We start from the raw sequence: 13,252 nt of genomic DNA, 5'->3' as shown, positions 1-13,252 counted from the left end.
GTGAGGCATTGCTAAAGCCTGATCAGGATGGGGGGCCTATGAGATTACAGCACTTTTCTTCATGTCTCTGTTGGTTAAAAACACTCAACCTGCAACCTCATGACTTAGGAGAATGCCTTACTAGTCCATTCTATAATTACACCCCACTGCACTGTCTTATTTATTATTGAAGTTTTGATGGCCAAAACTAGGAACAAATTATCTAAAAGTAATATGCATTTTAATAGCGTATATGCAGATAATAGATAAAATTGAATACAATCGTACAAACTTAAGAGCAGAGAATATGGTAGACTGTATGTAAATGGAAACAAAAGTTTGGAATAACTGAGAATCTATTGCTCACTTTTAGAAACTGCAGACTACTCACTCCTAATGAGTACATTTTGTTTATCTTCAAGTAGCTGCTTAATATTACAGTGAAAGAATACCAGAAAGCTTTGGAGGTTGGTCAGGGTTTTGTAAGTGATTCTACTCATGATGGAAATAGGGAAAATGCAAATCTCCTAGCTGCTGCCATAGACTCCTGGGCAGAACAAATGCCTGTAACGACAACCATAAATGTTTCCATAAAAACAAACCTTTACTGCAAATTCTTTCCTTGATATGTGTACAGATCCCATTGTCTGAAATATGCAGGGCCGCCCGGAGGCGGGGGCCAGGGAAGGAAGTGGGGCAATTTGCCCCAGGCCCACAGGGGCCCCCACAAGAATTCTCTGGCCCCGCCTCTGCCTTCCCCCATCGCCTCAGCGCGCCACGTCCAGGAGCAGCCCTGGACAGAGTTAAAGCGGACTGGCTCGGGTGGGGCCTGAGCTCTGCCCTGCTTAGAGCTGCATAGTAAGGGGACGGGGCTGCGAGCTCCGGTCCCGTTGGAGCCATGCTGCTGCAGCACTGTCCACAGGCCAGGGCAGATCCTGGACGCAGCGTGCTGAGGCTCTGAGAGAGGGGAGAGGTGGGGGTAACCCAGGAGCAGCCCTGGACAGAGCTAAAGCGGCGTGGCTCAAGCAGGGCCTGGTAAGGGGGCAGGGCCTGAGCTCCTCCCACTCGGAGCTGCGTGGTAAGGGGACAGGGCTGTGAGCTCCGGGCTGACAGGCGGGAACTTAGGCCCTGCTGGAGCCAGGCCGCTGTAGTGCTGTCAAGGGCTGCTCCTGGATGCGGCGCGCTGAGGCTCCGGGAGAGGGGGAAGACGGGGATAAGCAGCATGGCAGGGCACCAGGGCTGGGGGGGGTTGGAAAAGGGGCAGGGAGTCCCGGGGCCAGTCAGGGGACAGGGAGGAGGCAGAGGTTCTGGGGGGGGGGGGGTTGGACGGGGAAGGGGGGTTGGATCGTGGGCATTCCGGAGGTCTGTCAGGACTTGGTGGGGGGGGGTGGATGGGGTCAGGACAGTCAGGGGACAAGGAACTGGTGGGGGTGGGGTCCCGGGGTGGTTTGGGGAGGGTGTGTCGGGGGGGCAGTGAGGGGACAAGGAGCAGAATGGGCTGGGGATTCTGAGGGGGGCAGGAAGTGGATGGGGGTTGGATAGGGGGCAGGGCCAGGCTGTTTGGGGAGGCACAGCCTTCCCTACCCTAAAGCTCATTCAGCAGTTTGAGGCTTGCAGACAGCTATTTAACACAAAGAGCCAAGCTGTTATCTTTTCCCGTGGGGGAGGGATCACATGAGAAGAGCAATATCCTACACCACCTACCTCCTTCCCAACCCTACCATGGGAGACCCCCCATCCCCTGCATTCCCCGAGGCTCCAGAGGGGTTAATTCAGTGGTTCTCAAAGTTTTGTACTGGTGAACAAACCTCTGAGTGTGACACCCCCCCTTATAAATAAAAACACTTTTTTATATATTTAACACTATTATAAATGCTGGAGGCAAAGCAGGGTTTGAGGTAGAGGCTGACAGCTTGTGACCCCCAGTAATAACCTCATGACCCCCTGAGGGGTCCCAACCCCCAGTTTGAGAATCCCTGGGTTAACTTAATTTTAGCACCCTGTGTCCATTCACATTCATGTGCTATTTTGAGCATTTCAGTTTTCACAACATAGGCTCATCTCAGATTCTGGAACAAGCTCAAATGCTCAGTTCGTGGAGTATGTACATAGTCTATACTAAAGACAAACCCACAGTAACCGTCTCCAGTTTGTGAGGGACCCCGTGGAGCCAGTCTCTAGGAAACAGATACATTCATGGAGGTTAAGTCCTTTCATGGCTATTAGCCAGGATGGGTAAGGAATGGTGTCCCTAACCTCTGTTTGTCAGAGGGTGGAGCTGGATGGCAGGAGAGAGATCACTTGATCATTACCTGTTAAGTTCACTCCCTCTGGGGCACTTGGCATTGGACATTGTCGGTAGACAGGATACTGGGCTGGATGGACCTTTGGTCTGACCCAGTATGGCCATTCTTGCAGTGTTCTAAGCTAAATGAACCCAAAGTTATGGAGACAGATATGAGTCAAGGAAGCCAGCAGAGTATCAGAAACCTGGAAAAATCTCTGACTGGATGGGCTCAGGCGTTTGGTCACAAGCTGAGGTGGTTCAGAAGTTTTGGATTTTTTTAAGCAGAATGTTTTTGTTTCTTTACACAAATACCGCAAGCAGCAAATATTTGGCCACACACTTCTGAAACCCTAAACCATGTTCAGGTTTTGGCAGACTTATTTCAGCTTTTCAATTAAAAAAAAAAACACAACAAATTTTGAAGGAAAGCAGACATTGTCCGTGATTTCTGCTTTTTAAAAACCCCTAGTTTTCGATTCAAAAAAAGTTTTGACAGAAAATATTTGTCCAACCCTTTTAATGAGCTTTAGTGCCTTTTAGCACTAGCTGATACTGAGAACCTGTGATACCTTGTAAAGGTGACTTGAAAAGAAGTTTTCTCAAAACTGGGTTTGTGCCGAGATGCGGAAGGTTTTTAAATGTTTATTTTTCCCAGGGATGCCCGGGTGAGGGGGGGGGGGCAAATGGGGCAATTTGTCTCAGGCCCTGCAGGGGCCACCATGAGAATATAGTATTCTATAGTATTGCAACTTTTTTTTATGGAAGGGGCCTCTGAAATTGCTTTGCCCCAAGCCCCCTGAATCCTCTGGGGGGCCCTGGCAATATGCCTGAATCTAAGGACAGAATTTGATCCTTAGTTTTCAGGATATTATTTAACACAGGGGTCGGCAACCTTTCAGAAGCGGTGTGCCGAGTCTTCATTTATTCACTCTAATTTAAGGTTTCACGTGCCAGTAATACATTTTAACGTTTTTAGAAGGTCTCTTTCTATAAGTCTATAATATATAACTAAACTATTGTTGTATGTAAAGTAAGTAAGGTTTTAAAAATGTTTAAGAAGCTTCATTTAAAATTAAATTAAAATGCAGAGCCCCCTGGACTGGTGGCCAGGACCCGGGCAGTGTGAGTGCCACTGAAAATCAGCTCATGTGTCGCCTTCGGCACCCGTGCCATAGGTTGCCTACCCCGATTTAAAATCAAGTTAATACAGACTACGATTGTATTTAGGAAACTAAGAGCCCAATTGGTTTTGGTGCTAAGCACCTCTCAAAAGGTGCTGAGTATCTTCAACAACCAGGAGTTGAGGCACTCTGCACCTGGCAGAACTGGGCCCTACTTAGCAATAGCTCATTCTTTTCTACACTCACCAGCTTTCTTGATCCCCTCTTTACAACATTAAAAGCCCAGAAAGTAAATGTTATCTTTTTGAAAATTCCAGACGTTAGATCCAGAGAAAATATATGAAATGGAACATGTTTAGCAAAACCTACTTTTGATTGCCATAATGGATTCCTCATTAACCATTTTCATTCTAAATCCAGTGCACTAAATAATGAAAAATCTGAAACAATGAAATTCAAATTTAGCAGCTAATACACAAGTCAGGACCATTTGTAAATAATTTCTATAGCTCTGAGGCAAGATAAATACTAAAAGGAAATAAGTTTACTTGATGGTTAGTAACCTATTAACTGACACCAACTGTTACAGCTGCAAATAAAACAAATGCATGATAAGATTAGGTATGTCGATTGCACCTGGCCATCTATAAATTGCAGTGTGATTTCCACTAGTCACTGTGATAAGTATGGAGTAACTGCTTTTCACTTTGGTAAACAATGAAGAGAACTTTTGTGCCATTTGTAAGAACTGATTTATTTTTCTATTTAGCACCAAGTTTTTTGCCTTTTATTAGATTACTGATTTACAAGAAGAATAAAAGTGCAAGTAGAACAAACAAGGTTGTACCTCACTTGTGTATGTTGATTTACTCATCTAGAGCTGTACTTTTCAGCTAAAGGCAAACAAACAGTTTACACTGAAATTACCTACAAGATTTTGTTATGAAACCTTGCCATCTTTTTCTTCCTACAGATTAATAAATTGTTCATGATTTATGTAGGCACAGTGGTCACATTCTTAAAGTTTGTTTTGAGTTAACAGTTCCACAAATAGTACTCCATTTTTCAGTATAGGGAACATATCCCAGACCAGTAGAATCTTTGAAAACGGAAGAAACTTGTAATGTATGCACATAACCTGACCCACAGGAGTAAATCCTACTTCCCACCTCCACAGGTGAACACTTGTCAAATGCATTAGAACGACAGTGGTTCTACTGCATAGCAGAGATGAGGAGGTGTAAGACATTGGCAGCCACGGTAGGGTGTGCAAAACCTCCTGCACAACATGGACCACAGGTGCTTCAAGCTGACTGATACAGGAGGGGTTGGGACAGAGCATGAGGTACACTGGGGGAGGGAAATGGGGGAGTAGGATTAATGGATCTGCCACTACATATTCTTTCCACTGACCACTTTCTCTATGCAGCTATGATGCAGGAGCAGCATGCATGGAGCATCTCTGCTACTACTCATAGTCCTGGAAGGAAGGACTCCTTTCCCTTCTCCAGCTGTGAAAGCCTTTTGTTGCCCATGCTAGCTAATTGTCTGAGTACATGGGCAGGGGAATTTGCCTTTCAATAAATATTGCTGAAAAATATCAGGATATTCTAAATGTAGCTTTTTGTCTGGTGCTGCACTTGTAGAATGGGTTCTGCTAAAGATTTGTGTGCATAAACTTCCTTGCTGACCATTGACTTTACATCAACATACAGATAGATCTCACAATTAGTGATGTATCAATTTCCTCTGCAGAAGCACTATGAATCTGAACCTAAACCGTGAGTCATTAATTTTCTTAAATAACTAGATACCTGGACCAAATGTAGGCACTTTTAGCTTTCTCCACAAAACCGACTCAAAAGTAACATTGTGTTCCCATATTCTAACTGTCAGCTTCTCCCTTCCTCTGGAACAGAAGTAATCTGCCCAGTAGAAGGGTGCCTGGGATCATGGCATGTCAGGGCAAGTGTCCTTACTAATGCATGGATCATATCTTCAGGTCTTGTGGATCAGGAGAGGAATCGCACTCATGAAAGTTTTAGGAAAGCCAGAATCAAAGTTCTTTCATTGTCCACCTCAAGCTTTAGCTTTTCTGGTATACAAGTAGGCACATACTCACCAGCCAAAATTTAGCTCTAGGGGCTTGCTATACAGTTCTCCAAACTATAGAATAAATGTATCCATTGGAGTGACTGCCAGGAACCTCTATGTTGAAGTGATACTTAATGTAAACTCATTCTTCCGTCCTTGAAAAGTGCACATGGCTATAGCCTCAGATCAGCTGCATTTGTGATGGCAGACCACCAGAATCAGACAGATTTACCCCAAATGCATAACTTGTCTGTTTGGTATCAGTAGATTTTGATCAGTTATAGACAAACTTCATTACAGCCGAGCTGATGAAGAGTAATTTGTTTACAGGACTAATAATGACTTTCTGGATCCAATTAATTGTTTATGGCCAGTATAGTATTGACTGAAATTTAAAATCTGTTTTTCTCATCTCTTTGTAATTGTAGTTTAAAAATAACTGGACCATCGTTGGTTCATTTGCATAATGTCCTATATTCTAACTGAAGTATTGTAGAATATAGCAGTCCTTATTAAATTATAAGTTACAGTAGTAATGCGAGTTTATATCCTGTGCAGTAATAGTTAAGAATTCTATTTAGCACCTATACCCCAAAATAAGGAAAGCACTAGGGAAAAAAATAAGTAGAGATATACGTGTATAGTCACACAGGTTAAACACTCACCATGTCTGGCAGGTGTACAGATGTCATAACTCCTCCCACAGCCAGATGCTTAGAAATCTGAAAATCCAAAGGGCAAAATCTGATATCAGTTCAGCTGCCCTGATCTGCTATTATTCTGAAGTTAAAAAGAGCAAAAATTTAGCTTTTTCAACTTTTGTTTTAATTGGTTTCTGATGCCTGGTTAGGACAGTGGACAGTTTCTTGCCATAAAGTATATGAACTGAAGCTATAAGTGTTATGATGCAGTGAAAGTACCTGATTTTAAGCAGTCTCTAGCAAAGTAAAATAGATACTGGAGCTTCCTAGTGTCCTGTCGAGAGGATTTATTACTTCTGATAGCAATTAAATACAATAATTTAAAACTGATATAAATTCAAACATCCTGCCTCACTTAAGCATACCTGGCACATTAAGATTAATCATACGCACTGCCTGAATGTGACAGGTTTCAATATTCTATAGCAAGTGGTACAGAACTCTTCACTTTTACTGGAATTGTGTTAAAAGATATACAATTCTAAGAGCAAAAGTTTTTAGAAGTAGAAAATACTTATTTGGAAGCTGCTTACTCCACAGAAACTCTATAGTCAAGCTAAGATAAGTTACAGGATATACATGTATGGACATAACTGCCATTTAAACTGTCTATGCAGGAAAATAGTATATTTACTAGTTGTAAACACCTTTACTAAATAAGAAAAAAGGGAAGAGACTGTGTTTGCCCTGGACACAAAAAACATAGTAAAGAAATCTACTTTTTTTTTTAAACTTGTCCTTCATTTTGGACTAAAACATATGTTTTGCGTCACCCTTCAAAAACTTGCTGTTTTCGTCTTTGGCATTCTAAATTGTACACCTGAAATGCCAAATCAGGAAAATGAAGCTGTGAAGAATATTATTTGTGCCACAGAATCTAACCCCACATTTTTTGAAGACTGTAGTGTAGAAAGGGCAGGTTTAAATTGTGGAACACTGAGTAATTTTATCCCAGCAGTTACTACAAGTGTTATAGTCTAGAGAGACAAGATATAGTAAGCCAAATCTTAGTAACTGTCTCTTAAGGCCAATGCAGGGATGTGACTCCCACTATTTAGTTACATGGGGTTCTTTCCATGTAGTCGGGGATCAACATAATTAAAGACAAGCAAAACGATCAGTTATTAGTTGTGTCCATTTTAATATTTAAGGGGGGGAGGAAAAACTAGCAAAACCAAATCAGAACACACAAAATAAGCAGCAAGCAATGGTTACTTCACTTACAATCTCTTTTGTATGTTGCTCAAAAGAGACTAAAGAGTTTGGCCAACACTGGTGGGTACACCCTTCTCTAGTGAAAACCAAAGTATATTATTCCCCAAATGTGTCGAGTTCTGTCTTAGTATATCATAAGGAACAAAAACAAAATTCCTTTGTCCAAAGAGTTGGCGAATCCTGCTTAGTTTAGTGAGAATTAACCAAACAGTTGATAAATGGGCAAAGGTAAGCAATCTTAACTGTTTACACAGCCCCACAGTTCAGACTCTGAGGATGTGAATTCCAGGACGCACTAGAGTGCTGATCTGTAATTCCCCCCATGTGGATGCTGCTGGTGTGAACTAAAAGGTATTTAATTTGTTTTAATATAGTCCTCTTTCAAAGGAGACTACACTAATACAAACTAGATACCTTTTAGTCCTTGTTTACACATGAAAATTAAGTTGGCTTAACTACTTCACTCAGGGACGTGAAAAATCCTAACCAAAGTGGCATAGTTAAGCCAACCTACCCGCAGTGTAGACAGTGCTAAGTCAACAGAAGAATTATTCTGTCAACCTAGCTACTGCATCTCATGGAGGTGGAGAACCCCTCCCGTTGGAGTAGGTTGTGCCTAGACTGAAGTGCTGCAGCGGCGCAGCTGTGCCACTGTAGCATTTCATGTGTAGACATACTGAGTTCATGCCAGCAGCATCCACATGGGGAAATTTCAGAGCAACACTCCAATATATGCTTCAATTCACACCACCAAAGTCCAAACTGTGGGGCTGTGTAGACAAGCTCAAACTCCTATGAAACTGAAGGAAGTTTTCACTCAATTACTTAAAAAGAAGCCATTCAAGGAACTCTCTTGAGACAGGCAAATTAACAAATGTTAATCTTAAATTCAAATAAAATTCCACTATTTGTTTACCAAGGTTAGGCTATGTCTATACTACGGACCTTACAACGGCACAGCTGTACCACTGCAGCTGCACCGCTGGAAGGTGTCCTATGCAACTGCTCTATGCCAGGGCGGAGCTCTCCCATTGGCATAATTAAACAGCTACCACCATTCATTGGGTGTGATGACAGCAGGGGATGCTCTCCTGCTGTCCATGCTGGTACTATTGTTTGTGAAACTTATGTCAGTTGGTGTGTGATGGGTTTTTTTCCCCCCATGCCCCTGACCAACCAAATTTTTGCTGACAAGTGCTAGTGGAGACAAAGCCTTAGCTTATGTCTCCTTTCCAGGAATATCTTGTATTACAATAGCATTTCAATATCCCACTGAAATTAGACTTAAATTTGTTTTTTAAATAATCAGTTGGCCGTGCTTTTACACCTTCTCACCAATGACGCTGAAGTCTCAGTGAAGTCCTATTCACAAGCAGTGCTGGGCTGGATATTTGCTGCTCCTTGATGCTGTATTGTGGCTTTTTCTTCTTAGGTGTCTTGTTGATGTAGTTTGCTTGCTTCTGGAGATAAGATGAAATGAACAGGTCAAGTTGAGATGAGTGCTGAAAGCACAGGACTGCAGGCATGCATAAAAGTAAGAATATAATCATGACTATGCATTTGTATAAAGAGCATGAGAGTTCAGAGGAATTTATATTCTTCTTTCTGTAGTCCCACTGAATGTACAAAGCACATCTTTTTCAGGGTCCTGACTGGATTCAAAGAGACTCCACTTTTATGACTTCAGGATGTATTATTGGTGTCTAACTTAAGCATCACTCCTCTCTGATTCTGAATAGAGGGCATCCTCGTTCTTTTACAGAACCAAGTCTTTCTCACCCATCCTAAAAAAATTGGTTGTGTATTTCTTGAGATAAAGATCACATCTATACCACGCTGGTGTCTTTCACAGGGAATAGGGTGGCCATTCACACATTCCCATCCCCCCAGGAACAGCATAGGTCTGCCCCAACCCCACCTCCAGCATGACACTGGCCCCCTTGAGAATTGCATTTTGAAGAGCATGCTGCTCCTTTCCCATCAGCATGACCTCGCACACATTCTGTGAGGTCACGCCAGCAAGGGCAGAGCAACAGGCTCTTCAAAATGCCACACACACCCCATCCAACACTGGATAAAACCACATTTGCGGTACTAGCCATGCAAAAAGATGACTATCCAGTTTATAATTGGACAAATGGCCTCTCTCCCAAGGAGCGGGGGTGGGGGGGTCAGCCCCTCCTGAGCACCTGCTCATGGCCAGCGGTCTCTGCAGCACCCTGCCTCTGTTTCCCCTCTTATTTCTTTAAGAAACTCAAACTACCCAAGTTCATTAAAACACTTCTCCTCTGGGGGGCCTAATTTATTCAGCTCTCAGGGTACACAATGGTCCTTCAAGACCACCGACTTCAATGTGTGTCTCTTTCCCTTAGGTACAGCAGCCCTCTGCTCTCCTTCCCAGGGCTGGGTCCTCATTCAACAGTCACTCTCAGGCTTTACCTGGCTGGAGTTCAGTCTCCTGGCTCTGACTTCTCGACTCCCATGATATCAAGCTCTGCCCTGCTGTGACCTTTCTCACTCCCTTCATAGGGGAATCACCTGTCTGTCCTTCATCACACACCATCCATGATGATAACATGGCACAAGTGGGCTAGAGCATTTCCTTCAGTGATCAGGGTTGGCTGGCCCAGGCATCCAGCCCTTAAGAGGCAAGGCACCCTGTTACAGTTCTGTTCTTTGAAAAAACAATCTTGTGTTTGTTGGCCTCTCTGACCAAATGGTTCCCTAACTTAGTGCATGCTATTTGCAGTACATTTTCAATATGCTGTTGAAGACCCCTATCAAATATTCTGTGCAAGGCAAAAATCACACCACCACATATACTATCTGTTAAAACAGTATAAAATAAAACAGTATAGAAAATTAAAGCTCTATTCCAGTCAGTGTAAACACATTTGCAAGTAATGAATAGGCTTTCTGGAAATAAATGTCATCCTTTGTGACATTTTGGTGCTTGTCACAGGTTGACAGATTTCCCAGGAATTTCCTTATTTAGCTGGAGCATTTCATTGCAGTAAATAAACAACCAAAAACATAAGCAGGTGAAGCAAACTATTTTCTAAGAGTCACATGTATAAAATAAATATCTCCTAAATTCAGTGATGAAATTAAGAGGGGAATAAAAAATTATTATAATTGTATAAATAACCATATCTGTTAGTTATGAATAACTATATTATTTACCAATATAGAAGCCTATCCCCTACAGGAAGCTTGCCTTATTATTTAGTGTTGGTCCTTGTGTGTAGTTTTTGTCTCTGGTAGTGAGACACATCTGGAATGGGGGGAAAAATGTGTGTGTGTTTGAGAGACAGAAAGGGACAATTGGGAAAACAAATCTCTACTGAGATGCTACCCTCCTGTTTGAAGGAAGTAAGGGAACAACCCTGAGCATAGCACTATAGGGCCTTTTGAAATGCCATACAATCAAGTTCACACTTCAACCCAGGATACCTGGTCACTCTTTGCACCAGGTAGTACATCTACACTGTACCCCAAAGGGGGAGAAACCAGATACAAAATTCGGGCTGTCTCAAGTCTCCCCCTTCAGAGGCTCAGGAATTGTTCCATAGTCACTGTAGAGACTTTCACCCCAAACAAATATGCAGGTACAATTCAACGGCGGCTCCTGTCCTCGCCCGCCCCCAAGCCTATGCACTGGTTAAAGTGCCTAGTGAGATTTTACGCGCTTGTCTCGCCGCGAGTGGATTTAAATTTGAAAGACTAGACTAACCACTGCCCAGACTGCAGCACCCTGCAGTCTGGTCCCTTGCTGGGAAATGCGAGATCTGGAGCCCCAGGTTTGCGGCTGAGCTTGATCCGCATCTCCCGGGGCCATGCTCGGGTAATTTATTTTTTTAAAGTGGCCTGAGCCCGGCGAGGGGTGAATTCAATCCCCGCACCTACTCGCAGCCCAGCTGAGGCGGGCACTGTAGCGGAGCCAGGGTGTAGGGAGATCTCAGGCAGCTCCAGGCGGCAGTGAACGAAAACCAGCCTGTGCAGCAGCCCTGGCCCGAGACGAGCCTGCACCGCGCGCTCCCTGGCCCGCGTCCCGCCCACTCGCCCCTGTGCCTGGCTGGCTGGCGCCGGGCTAGACCGGAGGAGCCTGCGCCTCTCCGACTCCCGCCGCTCCGCGCCACCTGCCTGTCTCGCGCCGCCACGCGCCCGGCCCCTACCCCTCCTCCCGCTTTCTTTCCCCCAGACAAGCGTCGCGTGGCAGCTGTTTAAGCTGTTTAAGCTTCCTACTCTCCCCACCCCACCCCCCAGCCATGTCTATGCACCAGATCTCCCGCCACCCCAGCCCTCCACGGGCTACACACAAAAAAAAAAAGGGGGGGGGGCCATGCAAGAAAAAGGGATGCAGTTAACAGCGAGCGTTTCCTCCACGTGCAACCCCAGGGGCTAGATCTCTAGCGCTGCTGGGTGTGTGCAGTGAGTTGGCGTGTGGTATGCGTGCATGGGACTGGAGGGGTCTGAGTTATTTGCATTGGACTGGCGGTTCCTGACCGTGTTTGGGACTGGGAGGGTACGGGGATTATACACCCTGGGGTGGAGCGGTTGTGCGCGTTAGATTAGCGCAGTCAATTGGGGGCGTGCGGGCATATTGCGTGCACTGGGTTGGAGGGCTCGAGATTCCTCCCCCAGGGTCCCTTATAGCTCTAAAGCGGGTAGGTTGATCTGCGGGTTTTTAACTGTGGAAATAGCGGTAAAATTGACAGCGTGGACGGTGGTAAGGGTTTTAAATCTTTCCCTTGGGCGAGTTTCAGGCACGGCGCTAGCGGGCAGCGACGGCGCCTTTCCGCACAGGGAAGTTGTAGGGACTCTTGCTGCAGGCTCCCTATTTGCATGCGGTGCGCCTGGCTCTGAGAGCTGTGAATTCAAAGTTCAGCTACAGCGTGTCAAGCCCTGAAAAGCTCCGCACTGATGCCACAGGCAACCTTCGAAAGCGACCTGTTACCTACCTGCCATCTGGTGCCTCATCTTCTGTTCCTGCTCAAACTTGACCCCTCCTCCTCCCACAGGTGCTTTGATCCTCACAGAAACCAAAGGGCTCTTTTAAACTAAACGCTGCCTTGTTTTTCTATAAGCGGCTGCATCAGCTTCCTCTGTTTCCAGTTTCTCTCCGCGGCCCCGTCTCAACCCTCTGGGGAGAAAACAGGAAAAGGGGGGGGGGGGGGAATGGAATAAGTAGCTTCAGCGCTTGCTGCTCTGGGGATTCAGACACAGCCTGCTTTGCTGCCCTTCGCTGTGCATTTATAGTGGGGAGGGGGTAATGGAAGGGTCAATTTTTTCCTCTGCAGCTTTCAAGAGACAAGTGATCAGAAAGCTTATAACCGAATAGTCTATTAAGTCTTATCCTAAACTCTACTATGGAAAGTACATGATATGCAAGAATCAGGAAAACAACAATTTGGAGTTTGGATGTTGATATATTTATAAATAAAATACATGATTTATACCATAAAGCATACATTTGTAGAGTTACAGCACACTGCAGTGGAGATGCATGCACTGTATATTTACAATGTACACACTCTACATTCAGTATATACATTATGCACTCTATACAAATACAGCAGTACACTGTATGTTTAAAAGATATGTCGTATGGATGTGATATTTACTAAAGTAAATATATGTACTACAGTATACTGTATTGTAACTATATAGGGAAATGCTATTCTGTATGCAGGCGTTAATAAGAACACTGACTTCAGAAGAAATCAGCCATTCCCCAATGTTTGGGGATTCACAGAAACTAGTTGAACTTTTTGACACTGTAAGGTGTAATTGACTATATAGACACTTTAAGGCCATGATCACTTCTTATTCATACTTTCTTATGCTTATTGTCC

The 13,252-nt window shown here is 44.2% G+C and overlaps 1 long non-coding RNA gene across 1 annotated transcript; it reads right to left on the bottom strand.

The window, feature by feature from the left end:
• Positions 1 to 433: 433 nt before the first annotated feature.
• On the bottom strand, positions 434 to 12,521 carry LOC123362866. Its single transcript, XR_006576612.1, has 4 exons — positions 12,359 to 12,521; positions 8,733 to 8,857; positions 6,147 to 6,203; positions 434 to 543 (listed from the first exon to the last, which is right to left on the bottom strand). It is a non-coding gene; the product is annotated as an uncharacterized LOC123362866 (long non-coding RNA).
• Positions 12,522 to 13,252: the final 731 nt, after the last annotated feature.

The sequence above is a fragment of the Mauremys mutica genome, chromosome 2 (genome assembly GCF_020497125.1).
Source record: "Mauremys mutica isolate MM-2020 ecotype Southern chromosome 2, ASM2049712v1, whole genome shotgun sequence".
NCBI lineage: Eukaryota > Metazoa > Chordata > Testudines > Geoemydidae > Mauremys > Mauremys mutica.
The sequence above is the reverse complement of the archived record's forward strand: the minus strand, read 5'-3'. Positions and strand labels throughout refer to the sequence as shown.